General features: G+C 48.1%; 1 protein-coding gene across 3 annotated transcripts in view; it reads right to left on the reverse strand.

The window, feature by feature from the left end:
* Positions 1-18,120, reverse strand: part of LOC133349882 (gamma-aminobutyric acid receptor subunit beta-3-like) — a 291,199-nt gene that overhangs the window by 25,036 nt on the left and 248,043 nt on the right. The gene's annotated exons all lie outside the window — the stretch shown is intronic.

Consider the following 18,120-nt stretch of genomic DNA (forward strand, 5'->3'; position numbering starts at 1 on the left):
TGCTGCAGTCGAACCCAATGTGACTAAAATAGAAGTGCCATTGGAACATCAAGCAGTGCTCAAATAGTGAGCCTTGTACAGGTGCATCTGCATATGGCGAGAGTGATGTTCGGAAGCGGGTTGTGGCTTAAGGGCATTTCATGGCGAGATGTTACTACTACTACCTCACTTGGTATTCAGGAGGTCGTGGATTCGATCCCGACCCTGCCATCTGCTGTATATTTGGAGTTTGCATGGGCTCCCTGTGATTGCATGGATCTTTTTCTGTGTCCTCCGGTGTACCCCTCTACATTTAGAATCAATGTCACGCGTTTAAAGTATTTGGCTACTATACATTCCCACGTGATGATGATAAGCCACTTCATTGATCTATCATTTGTAGCCAGGTCTCTTCTGAAAAGGAGCTATACAGCTCAGAGGGCCTTACCTGGTAAAATAAAAAATAATATAGCCTAGTAGTACCGTAAAGTAAAGGACCGGGAAAGGCAGTGAAATATATGTTTCAGTCACTCATGAGTGAGATGTGAAACAGCAGAGGCAAATTGAGCACTGTCCACCATGATGTGCAGGTGGTTTGATGTGTGTCGATGATTGGTACTACAGATGGTGAGAGATCCTCACGAGCTCACCCTTTTGCAGATGTTAATGGTTTAGAATGGAGCTTTACTATTATATATTTTTCATGTTGATGATACGCTGGCAAACAGGTGACGATCTTTCTCTGGATTTTGTAAACAAGTGGCGATAGCATGGCCTAATGGTGCCGTGCCACCTACGCGTCTCCAACTGAGATGTTGCAAACAAAGATCCATTGGAAATACTTATGGTACCTGCTTTACACATTATGATGTAATGCTCGAGTAGACATTTTAAAATAGCATAAAGAAACTCAGAATTCGGAGCGATGCTTTTGGGCACCTAGTTTCTGCAGTGCGGTGTGAATAGTAGCGAAAGCAAATTCAGTACGCGTTGCCCATCTCCAGCAGTTGCTGAAAATCAGACACATGTACAAAATCTGGACACCAACTGATAAGATAAGGCATAAGCTGCAGACAATAATATTAAACGCGCACATTTGCTTGGTAATTTGTAAGATTAAACACATGTCTTTTTATCACCGTATTACTTAAATGTTGATATAAATCGTGGTCAATGATAGCAAAATGCTGCACCATTGCCAGCACGCGATAAGTTGAGATGGGGTGACATTGCATTTTTGTATTGCTTTGTCAAGCATGGTCTGAATCTGTCCAGATGAAGGTTGCTACCAATACACTACTTATGACCTTTCCTGTAAGCCTTACCATGTGTGCCATGTGTTCTGAGGAAGCTCAAATATGTTTGTGCCAAGATCTGTATCGCTGAAGCATCGACTGGCCCTACGTAAAGGTTAAGAGCATTTCACGTCGTAGAAGTTTCTCCTGTTCTGGGATGGTACTGCGAGCACTTCCCTTGGCAGAGCTCGACGTGATCCACAGTAGTTCAAAGGCAAACAAAATATCGGTGATAACTCACCGACCACATCACTGCAGTCATTCGTCCATTGACAGTATAGGCCCATCTCTATGATTGTAGTACTCCCATTCCATGAATATAGTTGTTGAGAGCTACTATATGGAACGCTATGCTGCCTCCAAGACCGTTAAAAAAAGATCTGCATACAATTCCTCCGCTAATTTGATAATTCTATCATGCATTTTGGTTCCATCATGCTCTCTAATTAGGCTAACATTCCGATTGAACAATCTGTCATGCTCTTCTTCGGTTTCATTTCATATGGCCTCTTGCATTTAGATGTGTGTGAGATGGAAGTCTGATTGCATCATTGGTTAGGGCTTGCATCCCGATGTCATGACTGCAGAGCTGGAATGCCCTCGCCCCTCACCGAGATTCTGATTGGCTGCTGGATCAAATGCAAAATATTATCACACCCATTCTCAATGGCAGATTCGTGAGAAATTTCGCTCATTAATAGAGTGCAAGGGATCTTTTTGCGTGTAAAACTTCCAACGGCAGAGATTTTCTATGAAAATGTATAAATAGACTCCTTGTGAATTGGCCTAATTGGGCTTTATTGACCTAACTATATAAAACATTACACCAAGTATATTTGTGAAAGCACAGGTAATAAAATCACTCCTTCCTTAAAGGTGCATTCGGGGCAAGCGTTCACATGTTGGATGCCCTAAAAAAGTGGTGGAAATTCCACAGTGATATGTTGGAGGCCAGTCGCTCAACAGAGCAACTACTGTTCACATTCGTCAGCAAACAACAGCGTTCTAAACTTCACAGGCATGATCAGCTGATTAAGCCAGTTGTAATTTGCCGGCGAAACGTCACGGTACTTGAATTGTAAATGATATGGGTTTACTCTCTAACACACCGGCGTGCTGAACTTGTAATGAATTGGTACATTTTGTTTACTTAACAAACCTTACACATTGGCTGTGTCAGATGGTGGTGGATTTAACGACACATTTATATTTACTCGATCTAACCCCAAAAACCCCATCTATTATGGATAATATTGGTCGCGAAAGCTTCCTACTACTGTTATTACTCCGTGATAAATTATCAGCTGAGTTGACCGTCACCCGGGATTTGTGACGTCATAGCGCCACTGGTATGGATTTACAATCGTTTTAGCATAAACCAATGTTACGTAAATTCTGATTTAATCATATTAATTATTACAATAAAATATTACTATTCCTGCCACAGAGGCTGGTTCCCCACCACAGTAAGTATGAACATATGTTGTTGCGTACTCATATACGAGTCCAGTCCATCATGAATGCGCACTCGCTGGATCAACACTGTTTAAAGTGTGCCGCAAAACTGGCTCAGACTCAACGTATGATTTGGACTACTGTGTTAGGACTGCCCATGCACAGAGAAGATTATTCGGACTCCAATGATTCAGACATGTGAAAAGCTCGTCAAAGTGATGTCCTCATCAAGTGAGCATTGAGCCAGTGCTCATCTTATGGAGGGGTGAGTGTGTTGAACTCATTTTGCACCGTGGGTAGTCAGCCGTGCTCATCGGAGGTGCGGGGGAAAGACAACAAACTTAACCACAAAAATTAACCCGTAAAAACAAAGTTTTTCCCTATAAATCCTTTATATGCGTGGCATCGGTTTTATTTTATTATTCATTTCTGTTTTTCTTGAGTAAGAGTTTCATTTTTATCACATTGGTATTTTAAATAAAATATGAAAAAAAAATCCCTAAAAAGTGGAAAATTTTGGAATTTTTTTTGTCACGAAAATAAATTGTCACGCACAACGAGTCTGTGTGCAAAATGTCAGCTCGATTGTATCATGGGAAGTGGGTTAAAAAACGACCTAAAGATTTGCACGGTCATAAGCGCGCAAGCAAGCAAGTGAACTTAATATAAAGGATTTAAAAAGCAGTTCTATCCACTTAGGCAAACGGAACTAAACTGAACTGGTGGGCTTAAGGTCCCTGTATTTATACTACTATTTATATTACAGGAAAGTTCTAGAATGTTCGAGAAGTTACTCCAAGTTTACTCAGCACTGAATCTATTTGGAATGTTCTGGAAAATAGGTACATTTAAAAATATCAATGTGGTCACAAAAGCAAAGTTTGTGGGAAATAATAGCCATTTTCTGTACTTTTGAGGCATAAGCAATTAGGAAATAACACTTACTATCCAGGAACAAAAAAAATTGTTACAGTGTTTTATGAAGAAGTGTGAAAAACACAACGTAAAATCGATCAGTGAAATAGACAAAAACAGTCATCTACAACAACAGTGAAATGACTTAGCGCAGGCGAATTGCATTGACATTATTCATAAGCGAGATCAATTTACAGCACAAAACACAAGGAACATGTCTTCATAAGAGACTCACAGTGAATTGTGAGAATCCATTATACATGCATTAAACATCATTAGAGATAAGGTTACAGTTGTATTCCGTCCGCTCTAAGGGAGCCTCAATAAAATAATTTACATTTATTATTTCCAGTTCACAAAAAACCCAAAAGCCATTGATCAATAATACTGCTCTAAAAAGGGTGAATGGAATATAACGACGTGCTGATGTCTGGGGCAATGGCTGTCTTCGTCACAGCACTGATTATTATTGTCTGTAGTCAGATTGTTCACGTTGTCTTCCTGTTTCCTTCTCGTGGCTCCTTTTGGCTGCACTTACAGCTCACTTTGTTGAGTATCCCCCCCAACTTTCAGAAATAATTCGGTTCACAGATCTCCCATTCCCCACTGGTGGCTGACCGTGCAGGCGGGTGACCTGTACGGTGGTAACGGCTGCTGGATGCTGTTTCTGCTGCTGATCTTGATGAGCACAAGGCATCACTGCCAGCAGCAGCAGGCTGTACGTACATTACGCTCATTTACACCTTTGACTACAGTAATAAAATGCACTATTTGTAGGTATTTAGTTTGACAAGTACCTGTGTTGTGAGAATGCAGGTATTTCCACAAGCTTTGCAGAAATATCATTATCGTGCAATACATTATATTTAGGTCACGAATTATACATTATCATCTATTACAGGTTTATAAATTTCGATGTAAAAACGGTTAATTTTGCCGACATTAAATATTTAGTAACATGTAAACTGCATACGTTTACAGGAGCTAATGTGCCACTGTGTTCACGCGGGCATTAAACAGCACTTGAGCTACAATGGCAGTGCACAAGCCAGTGGAGGGAATTCCACATTGCTATGGTGGGGACCATTTTCCACCAGACAAGCACTCTAGCATGTTTATATTTGTACAGCCCTTTTGTCAATCCACTGCTGAATACTGGCCTCCCCACGCTACGCGGATCATGGAGGTGGTTTGGGGGGATCCAGTGAAGGGCTACCCATTGCTTCTGTTGACGATAAAGATGGTGGGCTCACCGATGAGCTGTGTGGTAGAAGCCGACCAGTCTGGTGGGTGGGCTCACTGATGAGCTGTGTGTGGTAGAAGCCGACCAGTCTGGTGGGTGGGCTCACTGATGAGCCATGTGTTGGACATGCTGCTCGAATGCCACAAGTTGTCCCACGCTCTTTGAATGCTGGAATTTACATCAGTCGTGGACGTTGTGTAGATCATCGTTTACTAGCAGGTTTGAGTCGACTTATAATCATCAGCGTTTAGAGGGAGCCACCTTTACCCGTTTTAATGCCAAAACAGAGTCCTGCACCGGCATTAAATAACACAAATGAACCACATAATTGGAGATTAGAGAGCGCCTTACACGTAACTTGAGAGGTGCCATCAGAAGCGTGCACGGAATTAATTTACAAATTAATGAACTCACCCATGCCTATTTCCCACACCCACAAACTGTCATCCAATCGTATTGCTGAAAGTGGTCTATGATATTGTATACGATCATGAAATATGAGGAACAGGGAATGTGGCCTTAGAATGAAGGCAATAGTGTGGCTGTGATGTTGCGTTCAATTATTCAAATTTCCACCAGCACAACAAAATGTTATTCCGATATGTTATTGGAATTTTGGAAGTTCACGAATTTAAAATGCGTGATTTATTTCAAACTCTGAATAAATTGCATAGAACTCAATCATTTTCTTATAAATGTAAAGTTTCAAGTTGAAAATAAAACGAATGAAAATTACTTTAAAAAATAGGACTTCATTAATCAAATTATATTGCGCAACATAGTAATACAAAGTGTGTATATTGAAAGTGCTTTTGCAGATTGTGTTGTAAATATTTAGCAATTGCAAACCACCCTACTCAACATGCTGCTGCCACAACCCTCACCAGGACAAGCGGACTGAGAAACGAACGAAACTAAAAACGTATAATTTAATTACAATAAAAGTTATTTGTGTTTAGTGTTGTTATCCTTCCCCCACACCTCCGATGAGCACGGTTGGCTACGCACGGTGCGAAAGAAGTTCAACATACACACGTGCATATATAGTGTGCTAATTCACAGACGCTAGTAGGAGGAACTCTCTCGCTTTTATTCCGGCCTTCACAGCCTTAGGGGATAACCACACACCGGGTCGGGACAGCCAACATTGCTGCCAGACCCAAAGCTTGAAGAAGGCGAATATCACAACGGCGACGGCACGACGAGTTCCATTTCAGATCGCAGCAGCCCCGACTGTGAGTCGGAGCTCGCCTTATATCCTGCCTAACGTGGCCAGGCCCAGGCCTCTGCCATGCACCCTTTTGGATCCCCCAGAGGGCTCCGTGCCTTGCCCCCTGGTCCAACTGGTAGAACGGGCTGTTGCCCCTAATTCTATTGTCTACCAATCTCCCAATGGCACGCGCTACAGTGACTCATTCAATATCACTACACATACAAGAACAAAAAATATAAATACATCTGCAGATTAAACTTATATCGCTGTTCTGCTGCGTTTGTTTTTGCAGTCGTCAGAGGCCCATCAATGGCTCGAGAATCTATGCTCCACTAAATTGACCTTCACACCTCTCGCACAGTTGCAGGCTGGCGGCAAACGGCACTTGTCTGTTTTGTGTGTGTGAAGTACCGGTGAAGACGCTTGACGCCGAGGTTGAGGCACACGTATGTTTATTTTACAGTACAACAGTGGGCATATAACACTCGAGGGGTATTCGGCCCCCTCACCCGTATAACTCGGAATACACCCCTAGCTAACTCTGTCCTAGCCCCGAATCCTCCACTAATGGGCTAGGGGAGGCTAACTGGCCCGACACTGGTAAGTCGGGCCCGGTACCCGGAGTTCCAGACCAGCTCTTACAAGAGCACCGGCTCTGGCTTTCGGGACCACGCCGCTGGCTCAATCCTGTCCGGCCCTGAAAAGGACATCGAAGCAGGGGAGTCCAGGGCTCTATCTAAGACGTCTTCCTTCTTGTTCCCTTAGCTTAACATAACTGACTCGAGCCCCTTTGAACATCCCCTTTTATACCCAACCCCTCCCTGAGGGGTGGGGCCCCGGGGGATCATAACGTTCGAACCAGCCCCCCCCAGGGTGTCTGGCTCGGACGTCGTAGAGGGCACCTCCCCGTGCGCTTACGTAGCCCCGCCCACTGTGTTTGTTTTCCATAGGCTGCCATGCATAACGGGCCCTCTCTTTAACACCCCTACATCACCCCCCCCCCCCCCGCATAGCTTGCAGCCGTCCCGGCTGCCAACATACAAAAATGACAATAAAAGTGCATTTACACCTTGACCGCGCGTGTGCCTCACTATTTTCCAACAATAACAAGAACAGCAACAAGAACACAACAAAAGGCAACAGCAAGAAGAGAAAACAACCCGACGCACCCCCCCTTGAATAAATACGAATTCCGTAAAAAAACAACCTATATACAATTTGCAGGGAACCCACCATACACACAACACCAGGTGAATCCAACGTATGTACATTTCAATGGGCAGGGAACACACCACCCACACAACACACAATGAACACAACCTATGTACACATCTTCCGGTCTCATAACAGTCTGCGCATTTTTGCGCGCGTCCTTGCAGCGGGCCCCTCACACGGGGTAACCCCGGGTGGCGGACCGTCAGGTGGCAATTGTCCGTCCCGGAGTGAGACCTCATCCGATGCCGCGCGACCGTCGGTATCCCCAGGAGGGGTGGTCGGGCGTGAGCCCGTCAGTCCTGATGCACCTGGAGGTGGCACGGCCGGCAAGGCATTAGGTGAGAATGACGGAGACGGACCCAGTGAGTCGGTCGACCCCCCACACGTTCGGCCACGCATGTGTGAAGTGGGTTTGTGTACCGCAACGAAGGGTTTTAACCTAGAGGGGTGCACGAACCATCGCCGCTTCCCCCATTTAATGCGCACGCACTGTGGTCGCAAAACTTCGACCACCTCCACAGGGCCCCGCCACGGCCGCGCCAGCTTAGGGGAGGTAGCCAGGGGCACTTGGGGACAGTGTAACCATGCCTTGTCCCCCGGCTTCCACTGTATTACGTGCGCCCGACCCAGCCTGAGGCGCTCGTTCGCCTTTTGACGGAGGTCCGAGTTTAGCATAGCAGCATCCCGCGCCTCTGTTAATTTGGCCAGATTAAATTTGACGTGGTCAGCCAATTTAGTTTTCCCTTGCGGGTCGGGGATCTGCAGCTGGGCGCGAACAGGCGGGTCGGGTTCGCGACCGTACATGAGGTAAAAGGGGGAAAATCCCGTAGCTGCATGGGGTGCCATCCGGTATGCCGCCAAGACCCCTTGAATATGCAGGTCCCAGTCAGTCTGCGAGTCCGAGACCTGCTGTGATATCATTGACGTTATGGTGCGATGCAGGCGCTCGACCATTCCGTCAGTTTGCGGGTGATACGGGGAGGTACGAATTTTCTTCGTGCCTAAGAGGTCACAGACTTGTTTGAGTAATTTACCGGAAAAATTTCTGCCCTGGTCGGTCAGCAGCCGCTCCGGAGCACCTTTGTCCAGGACGTATCCCTGAACAAAGGCCTCCACGATGGCTGCTGCCGACTGGTTGGCCAGGGGCCAGGCCATAGGCCAGCGCGTAAAATACTCGACACCTGTCAACAAATACCTATTGCCCCTGGGGGTGGCGGGAAATGGGCCCAAAATGTCCAGCGCGACAAGCTCATTTATTCTGGATACTTTGATCGATTGCAAGGGCGGGTTGGACTCCCGCGCCGGCGGTTTCCGTTGCGCACACCGAGGGCATGATCCCAATAGATCCCCAACATCCCTCGTCATACCAGGCCAAAAAAAATCAAGTTGTAACAGTGCAAGAGTCTTTTGGGTCCCCAGGTGTAATAGGCGCTCATGCGCGGCCCACACCACCTTGCCTCGCAACTCAGAAGGGACCACCAGCCGATGTCGCTGGGATTTGCCGTCCCAATGCATCAGCAGACCATGCACCATTTCCCATGCATCCGAATCACCCTTCACCCGTCCAGCACCCCCGACGCGACGACGCCACCCGAGGAGGGAGGTATCCTCCATTTGGAGGCGCCCCCATTCGGTGACGGGCAACCCCAACAGGGAATCTCTTCCCTGTTGTTCGATCGAATTTGTAACCAATGGTTCGTCGTCGTCGGTGGCTGCCAAGATCTGAACCGATGCGTCCCCTGAAGGCCTGCAACGTCCCGACCCCAGGAGGCATGCACATTCGGAGATGGTTGGCATGCGCGACAGAGCGTCCGCATTCGTATGGCGAACGCCCTTACGGTAGGTGGTTTCAAAATCAAAGTCCTGGAGAACCTCCAACCATCGAGACAACTGTCCCGATGGTTGTTGAACTCGCAGGGCATACTGTAGTGCCGCATGATCTGTGCGGACGGTGAAATGCCGACCGTACAGATATGGGCGATACTGTTGGATGAAATAGACAATTGCCAACAGTTCCCTACGGGTGACACAATATCTTTGCTCCGCAGGAGACAACACCCGACTACCGTACGCGACCACCCGTTCCACGCCATCAACCACCTGGGAAAGCACACCCCCAATACCCGTGTTGCTCGCATCGGTGTCGAGCAAAAAGGGCTTAGAAAAATCTGGGTAAATCAAGGGAGGGGCTTTTACCAGGGCGTCCCGAAGGGAGCAGAAAGCAGCCTCCTCCTCTTGACCCCAGTGGAACCGAACCCCTTTAGATGTTAAAGCGTGCAGGGGTTTTGCAATTGTCGCAAAATCAGCGACGAACCGTCGGTAATACGACGCGAACCCAATGAAACTCCTGACCTCTCCCACCGAGGTGGGAGTCGGCCAGGAGCTGACACACTGCGTTTTGGCGGGATCGGTAGCAATACCTGAGCGTCCCACGATGTGCCCCAAATAACGCACCGAATCGCGCAACAAATGGCATTTTTGGGGCTTGAATTTCAAATTAGCAGCCCGCATCTTTAGGAAAACCGCCCGCAACCTCTGGAGATGTTCGTCAAAAGTTTTACTAAAGACGATAACGTCATCCAAATAAATGAGGCACGACTCCCATTGCAATCCAGCCAAAACCAATTCCATCAAACGCTGGAAAGTTGCCGGCGCTGAGTGTAAGCCCATCGGCAACCGGTTGAATTGGAACAGGCCGTGCGGTGTACGGAAAGCAGTTTTAGGCTTAGAATCATCGTCCAGAGGAAGCTGCCAGAATCCCGAAAGTAAATCCAGTGTGGAAAAGAATCGCGCTCCCGCCAAGGCGTCCAGCGATTCATCCATCCGAGGGAGCGGGTATGCGTCGGCAACCGAAATTTTGTTAAGACGCCGGAAGTCAACGCAAAACCGCAACGAACCGTCCTGCTTTTTAACCAGGACGATCGGCGCTCCCCAAGGGCTGGTGGAAGGAGAAATGATGTCGGCGGCTAACATGTCATCAACAGCCGATTTGACATGGTCCTTTTCGGCGGGACTCAACCGAAACGGATTTTGGCGAATTGGCGCGCTGTCACCCGTGTCAATATGGTGACGCAGCAGGTGAGTACAACCCAAATCGTATTTATTCCGACTAAAAACGTCGGAAAATTCCCGCAGTAGTGTTTTAAGTTGTTGACGCTCTGAATCTGACAGGTCCGTCGATCCCGCACAAAGCGCCTCGAGCCACCCTTCATCGCTGTCCGAATGCGGTCGCGGCGCAGGGACAACGCTGACGTGATTTGCGACGGGTTCCTCACCTGGCACCGGCGTTGCGTGAGCAAGCACGGTCCCCTGTGGGACCACCACCGTCTGCGAGCCCACATTGAGGACCGCGATGAAGGGTTCACCGTCCCCTCTTACTATGGTCTGGGCCGGAAGTAAATGAGGTCCACTAACCCCGGCCCTAGACGGCCCCAACAGAACCCCTTGGGCCCCAATACCCTTAGCGAAGGGCCGCCGAAGTTTCAAAGGAATCAACATTTGCGCCCCCGGAGGGACGCGCACCGTTCTTTCTACGAATGCCGGCACCGTCGCGAACGCCGTCCGAGTCGTAACTGGCGATGGCAGAAACGCCATGCGTCTGCCCGACGGAAGCTCAATACATCCCTGGTCGATTAATATCCTAATCGGCATTTTGGCCAGGAAGTCCGTCCCCAGCAGGCACGGAACCGCCAGCGAGGAGGAAACAAAAATCGGCCCAGACAATTTAATTTCCCCAATACAAATTTGGGCACGAATTTGTCCGATGATGCCAAGTGAGCCCCCGTTAGCCGCATAGAATGGTATGTTAACAGGTATCAAAGGACGACTCCGGACAGGGAGAATATTGTAAATCAACTCCGAAATAATGGTCGCCGATGCTCCCGTATCGACCAGGATGCGCACTTCAACCCCGTCGATGTACCCCACAACGGCCGACGACCCCGACGATGCGGCTACCACACGATCGGCCAGCACGGACCACTGGCCGGGTTCGATATGAGTACCCGGGGTGGTGCGTGATGTTGCGATGGTGCGCGATATCGGCCCCCCTCTCGTTGCGGTGTTTGAGTGCGTGACGGGTGTGTGTGTGGGCCAAACGTGTGGGGTGCCGCGACTCGCCGGTTTATGATGGTGGAGCTTGTGATGAGGCCCGTCGTCCCGTTGAGGTGTCGTCCCGCGCTGACGAGGAGAGCGGCACCCCGAGGCGACGTGGCCCCGGACGCCGCAGTTAAAACACCGCGGGAGCGGCGTCGGAGGTGACGGATGGTCGGAACGGCCCGACCCGTCCTGGCCCGGCCGTGCTCCCGTCGCCTGTTGCCGTCGGTGGTCGACGGCGTAGAGTTCCTCCGTCGGAAGGGTGGCTGCAGCCACCGCACGCCCCGCCGATGCCCTGCTGGCTTTCCGCCGGAGCGACAGGAGGTTGGCGTGGAGGAGCCTTGCCGCCTGGAGCGATGTCATCTCTGCGTCCTCCTGCGCGACCACAGCGATGTCAAGGTCGTCTGCCAGGAGGAGGATTTTCTCCGTGACCATAGCGTCGATGCCGTCGTCGTCCATACGAGGGAAGGCCGACTTAGCCATCGCCAGGAGGCTCGTCCGATATGCTAGGGGCGACTCCTTCTCACCCCGCTTGCGGTCGTAAAATTGCTGTCGGCATTCAGCCGATGGTCCATAGACCCCGGCCAGCAGCTGTAGTGCCATCGGTAACGTAGACCGCTTCTCTCTCGGCGCCGATGTGAGGGCGGCGAGCGCGTCGCCGTCGAGGAGCGCCGGCAGCGCGCAGAGAGCCTCCTCATCGGACCATTTCGCCATCTCCTGATGGGCGAGGAAACGTCGGCGAAAACCGGCCCAGTCCCCCTCCGCGCCGATGAACTCCTTTAGCGGGGGCAGTCTTTGATGAAGCGCAGCGGTCGTTGTAGACTCCCGCAGGCTGATATCACCACCACTCGGCTGTGCGTCGGTGCGAGCGGCCGATGGGATCGCCTGTCGCGGTTGTGATGACGTTGCAGCTTCAGCGACGGCGATGTCGGAGCGGATGTCTAGGCTGGCCACGCCCCGAACAGCTGCAGCGTTGATGGCGGGAGTTTCAAATTCGGACTGCTCCGAAATGGCGGGAAGGCGCCCTGGTCGTTGGCTCGCCTCGCCCCGTGTTGGATCACCGGCCCCTAATCGTGTGATGGTCTCCAGCGTGGCGGCAGCGGCATACAGCAGCTCCGCCAGCCTCCCGTGAGCCAGCCGTAACGCGTCTGGCTGCGGCCTCTCTTCATTCCGATGCCCCGGTAAGGAGGCATCAGGCCCCGGCTGCACCATGTCTTGTGGAGCCGTCTCGGGCTCGACGATCTCGGCAGTGTCTTCGTCCTGCGGTACTTTTGCCCGCGCTGTTTTCCGCGTGTCCATGTTCGAATTACTTCTGACACCAGTTGAAGTACCGGTGAAGACGCTTGACGCCGAGGTTGAGGCACACGTATGTTTATTTTACAGTACAACAGTGGGCATATAACACTCGAGGGGTATTCGGCCCCCTCACCCGTATAACTCGGAATACACCCCTAGCTAACTCTGTCCTAGCCCCGAATCCTCCACTAATGGGCTAGGGGAGGCTAACTGGCCCAACACTGGTAAGTCGGGCCCGGTACCCGGAGTTCCAGACCAGCTCTTACAAGAGCACCGGCTCTGGCTTTCGGGACCACGCCGCTGGCTCAATCCTGTCCGGCCCTGAAAAGGACATCGAAGCAGGGGAGTCCAGGGCTCTATCTAAGACGTCTTCCTTCTTGTTCCCTTAGCTTAACATAACTGACTCGAGCCCCTTTGAACATCCCCTTTTATACCCAACCCCTCCCTGAGGGGTGGGGCCCCGGGGGATCATAACGTTCGAACCAGCCCCCCCCAGGGTGTCTGGCTCGGACGTCGTAGAGGGCACCTCCCCGTGCGCTTACGTAGCCCCGCCCACTGTGTTTGTTTTCCATAGGCTGCCATGCATAACGGGCCCTCTCTTTAACACCCCTACATGTGTATGCTTAGCACCAAGGCTTGGTTAGGAATCTATGAGCAAAGCAACGTCAACCTGCACAGGCACGAGTGCCACGACACTTTCAAAAACACCAACGTCAGGAGCCACTGCACAAAGAGAGGACAACAGGAACGCCGGTGTATCCACGCTAGGAGCGTGTAAATCCCACTCTTGCTGACAGTTCACAAATTGGACCAATCGTAGACGCTGCTTTTGCCAAACTGGCTACACGTGGCAATATTGTTAAAATTACTGATTTACGTGAAAGCTGTAAATACGTGCTTTAGTGAAACGCGATACATTTTTCTGCAAATAAAAAAAGTCGAATGTTCCCACGGCGTTGCACACACGTGCAAAACAGAAGAAGCTGAGTGCACGCCTGGAGCATGCAACACTTCGTAGTCGCCATTTTCATTGTCCCTTATTTTTTTATTGTTTAAATTAATCAAACGTAGTGTTTAACAAAACATGGTGTATGGGCACCACGCATCTAAAAAAAGAAACAGTGAAACTTTTGAATAAGTAATCTATTTAATTAATTATCTTTGTTTACACAGGAAAACCTTAATGAGTCCCAATAATTGTTTTGGGAAAGTCCTGCCAAGTGGTTGGATTTGGTGGCGATGTTGCTGCTGCCGTGTGTGACCCCCATTGAAGTAATTTGAAGGTAACTTTTCATTCATTGGGATGTTTGGTCAACACCAAGCACTCGTTGCATTTCTGTTTTAGCTATGGGAGGAAGCAGAGAACCCAGAGGAAACCCACGCCATGCCAATATTTAAGGTGGTGGTGGTGGTCTCCCCCTGCTCAGCTCTCCGCAAGTCCAACCTCACATCGTTGTCGTGGGCAGCAGGCAACAACCCAAGTAGGGCGATTGCTTGACAGGGTGAAGTATGATTGGGGTACCCCCTGGCCACACAGTAGCCACGGAAGGCCATTCATTAACCTTGAAATGGGTCGGCGAACGAACCTCTGCTGAAGACAACGCCTTCAATGACAGTGGATTATGTGGAAAAGAGGATATTTGGATCGCAATTGCTCGTGGATGTGGACAAGGCTGCGACAAGGTGGAGATCTTGAGTTGCCTCGATCATCAAGATCGTATGGTCGCAGTTGGTGCACCAGTTTCCACCGCGTTATAAAAAAGAGATCACGCGCAGGCTTCTATCCTGGAGAATTACGTCGTTCCAACCTTCCAAATCCCCTGCGGCGATGGACTAGTGGTGACAGGCACAGGACTGGTGGAATCCGGCAGTATCTAGGCACTGATCGGCATATAGGCGGCGGTCATGAGATGGTCGTCTGGCACCTGGACGGAGCAGCCCTCTTTAGGATCTCCTATTGCTCACCCCTCGCGGAAAGGGGGGTAGAACAGGAGCCCTGAACGTAGGCCGTCTCACCCACTCCTGGCTGGAGAATTAATTCTGCACCAGTATTTTGACATTCAGTGTCTCATCAGCAGATTCAGGCTCTCTTGAACCAATTCTGGTAGAACTGCCGCATGTTTATAAACAAGGCCCTCCTCCCGTTTAAATATAGGTCCTAGATCGATGCAAGGTTATCAATACATAACACATTGGGATCCTAAGTTGGAATGCACATTATACATTTGAATTATTATTTATTAATAATAATCGTATCACTGTGGAGAATACAGGCAACACAATCGATCAATACATGTGAAAATGATCTTTGTTTATGTAATTCTCAGGTAGTCCTCTTTTTTTCAAATTCATCCAAACAAGTTTTTTGCCCTTTTTGCCTCCCCCCTATTCTCAGCCTCGTGGGGTTGAGTGGATGAGATTGATTAATGTCACTGTGAAACATCACACGAAGCAATGTCCTTCGTATCAGTGACAGATATCATTATTTGATGCATGGTTATTCCATTTGGATATATTTAGCGTCTCGAAGATAAGAGATATCTGCATGAAGTCCAATGTCACCCATCCATTGGGCTTGAACATCTGAATGCATCTCTAGGGGTATTTTATTCAGTGAATGCATACATTTCACATCACGATCATTTCAAAGCCCTATTTCCGGTTATTGTCTGTTGGGAAAATCTTAAACTTAAAACTGTTTCTTTTATCAGGTGAGGTCCACTGAGTCATATAGCTATTTTTCAGAAGCGATCTGGCCACAACTGATAGCTCAACGGAGTGGCTTATCACATGTAAATGTATAGCAGCCAAATACTCTAAACGCATGTTGATTCTAAATGTGTAGGGAAAAGCCAGAGGACCCGGAGAAAATCCACGTTACCACGGAGAGAGAGACACGCAAATTCCAAACATACAGTCGTCAGGGTTAGGATCGAACCCATGACCTCCTGTATACCAGGCGAGGTAGTTAACATCTCACCATCATGGCGCGCATATTTGCTGTGACTTTACCGAAAGAACCAAACAGTATAGATCCCTGCAATCAGGAAAACTTAAAATATAGATTGCTGTAAACTATTTAGAGATGAAATGTCATTGTACAGCAAATTGTTGGCTATGTTACTTCTCAAATTAAAACACGTTACGAGAAAGTCTGTTGACTGACATGCTCCACAGCGCTGCCAGTTTGCGCATGGTGGGACTGATCGTTCTGCTCCCACGTCTGGAAGGCTGTATGTTTTTGTAATTGGTGAACTGTCCATCTGAATCTCCTTCTGGAATGAGGGCAGCACGTCAAGCCAACAGACTGCTCCAAAAAAAATATGCCAAGGCAGAAGCGCCTCAGGAGTTACTTCAATAAAGTTTGCTAAACTGACATGCGAGGGTTCTTCTTTATGCCCTGCAAAGTGGGTTTAACGCACGTCAATCACACCATCGACATCAGTAACGTATCTCCCCCAGAGCTGGATTAAGCAGCATGAAGGAAAAAAGAATCCGCCAGTGGATGATTTTTTTTTGTGTGTCGGCGATATGTGGCACTGTGACCGAGAGTCCGGCTTGCAAATGGGATGTTGTGTTTAAATGTAGAGTCATAAACGACTGGGTGCATCATCCCTTTGGGGTTGATAAAAAAAAAACATTTGACTGAGGTTGCTTTGTACAGGGTGCTCGAGATGTCTTGTGAACTCAATTATTTATCTAAAACGTAGTATTTCTAAAGTAATGTTTATTTAAAACAAAAATGAATATGCAAATGACTGTTTTTATGGGTCAATGAATGGGGGGGGGGGGTCACAAGACATCTGGACCGCCCTGTTGAGAGACTGCTCCTTTCATAGAAATGTGGAATTTTCATGACTTCTCATGACATGTTTAGGGCTGCCAATGGCGATTAGAAATGGCTCGTCTTGATATGAGTGAGAAGGCTTTGTAATTCATATTTTTTACCAGGTTGAGACCACAGACACACGACAGTTGATAACCGTATTTAATTGTTGGTAGACTCGAGCCTTGTTTTATTTTTGATGGACTACACGAAACACTTTGGAAGAGTGGACAGTCAACATTTGTGCTAAGAGTTTGTGTGCTGGAGGCAGGATTAATGGGGTGTAAATATTAAGGTTAAAGAGCTGCACATGAACTAAGTAACTTTGAACAAAACTAAATACTTTCCAAACTTTTAAACAAACGTGCACGGTGCATAGAGGCAGCGAGAAATTTCACGTAGGTAAACAAACGTGAACGTTCGTAAAAAATAACGTGCAAGCAGAGAGTTGTTAGTTTAATCAGGAGTTGTGGTTGGGTTGATGCTGGCACGTTGGCACGTTGGCATGGTGGAGAAGGGCAAGCTACCGAGACAGACACTGGAGTGTCAGAGCAGACCTTGGAGGTCACGTGTTCATTGCTAAACAGATGCAGGATCTGGCAGATTGAAGAAATGGCAAGATGTGGTGGCGTCGGTGGATTTGGCTGTGACGACCTCTTCAAATAATGACCTTCCAAGTACTAATTTTCACTTAGGTAGAGTTTCAGGTGAAAAAAATTCGGACGTCAATACAATTGCATATTATATTTTAGGTTAAGTCTCACAAAACAGCTGACGTTGAGCCTCAGCGCATTAACGATGGATGACGCTTTGTCTTATTCAGGCTCTGGTAGTAGCATATGGAGAAAGCCACCGCTATCATACCCGAGCCAAAACAGCATGTTTCGTCATCAGAATCAAATATATATTTAAAACGCTCACGAGTGTCTGATTCGGCATTTGGGTTTTTTCTGCAATTAGACTTTGAGCCATAAAAAAATGTATTGGCTCTTAACTTAAAGCTTTCGTAACTGCAGGAATTAATATTCTTGGGTCTTTCGGTAAAGTCACGTTGATAGTGACTTTACCGAAAGACCCAAGAATATGTATTGGCTCTGTTAAAAGCTTCAAATATGAACCTTCGGAGTATTTTAATTGGTTGCAATACACAAAACGTGTTCTCTTCATGCATAATTGCAAGAACCGTGACTATATTTATTCATGATTTCAAGAACTGCGAGTGCATTTTTGTAATCGTACTTGTGTGAGAGCATGTGCGTGACAACAGCGTAATGCGTCAAGGCAGACAGTTGGACTGCATGATACTGCAAAAGTAAAAGGGTCACCCGATCGCGAATGTGATGAATTGCCATCAGTTCAGCACATAGCCAAGCAATGCCCATTACGCGCTCACACAGGAGGTACGGATGCCAGACATCAAGCTGCGCTTAATAATATAATTAAGCATCTCAATGCACAGTTATATCTTGCCACTTTTGTTTTTGTCAGATGACTATGACATGTATTAGAGACTGTGACCGTTTCTAACTCAAAATCAAAACCTAGCGACTTTCAGGCCAGGGGATAAACTCATATCATCATCTCACCA

This window comes from Lethenteron reissneri, chromosome 32 (assembly GCF_015708825.2).
Source record: "Lethenteron reissneri isolate LAM-NWPU_2019-01 chromosome 32, ASM1570882v1, whole genome shotgun sequence".
In the NCBI taxonomy this organism is placed as follows: Eukaryota; Metazoa; Chordata; class Hyperoartia; order Petromyzontiformes; family Petromyzontidae; genus Lethenteron; species Lethenteron reissneri.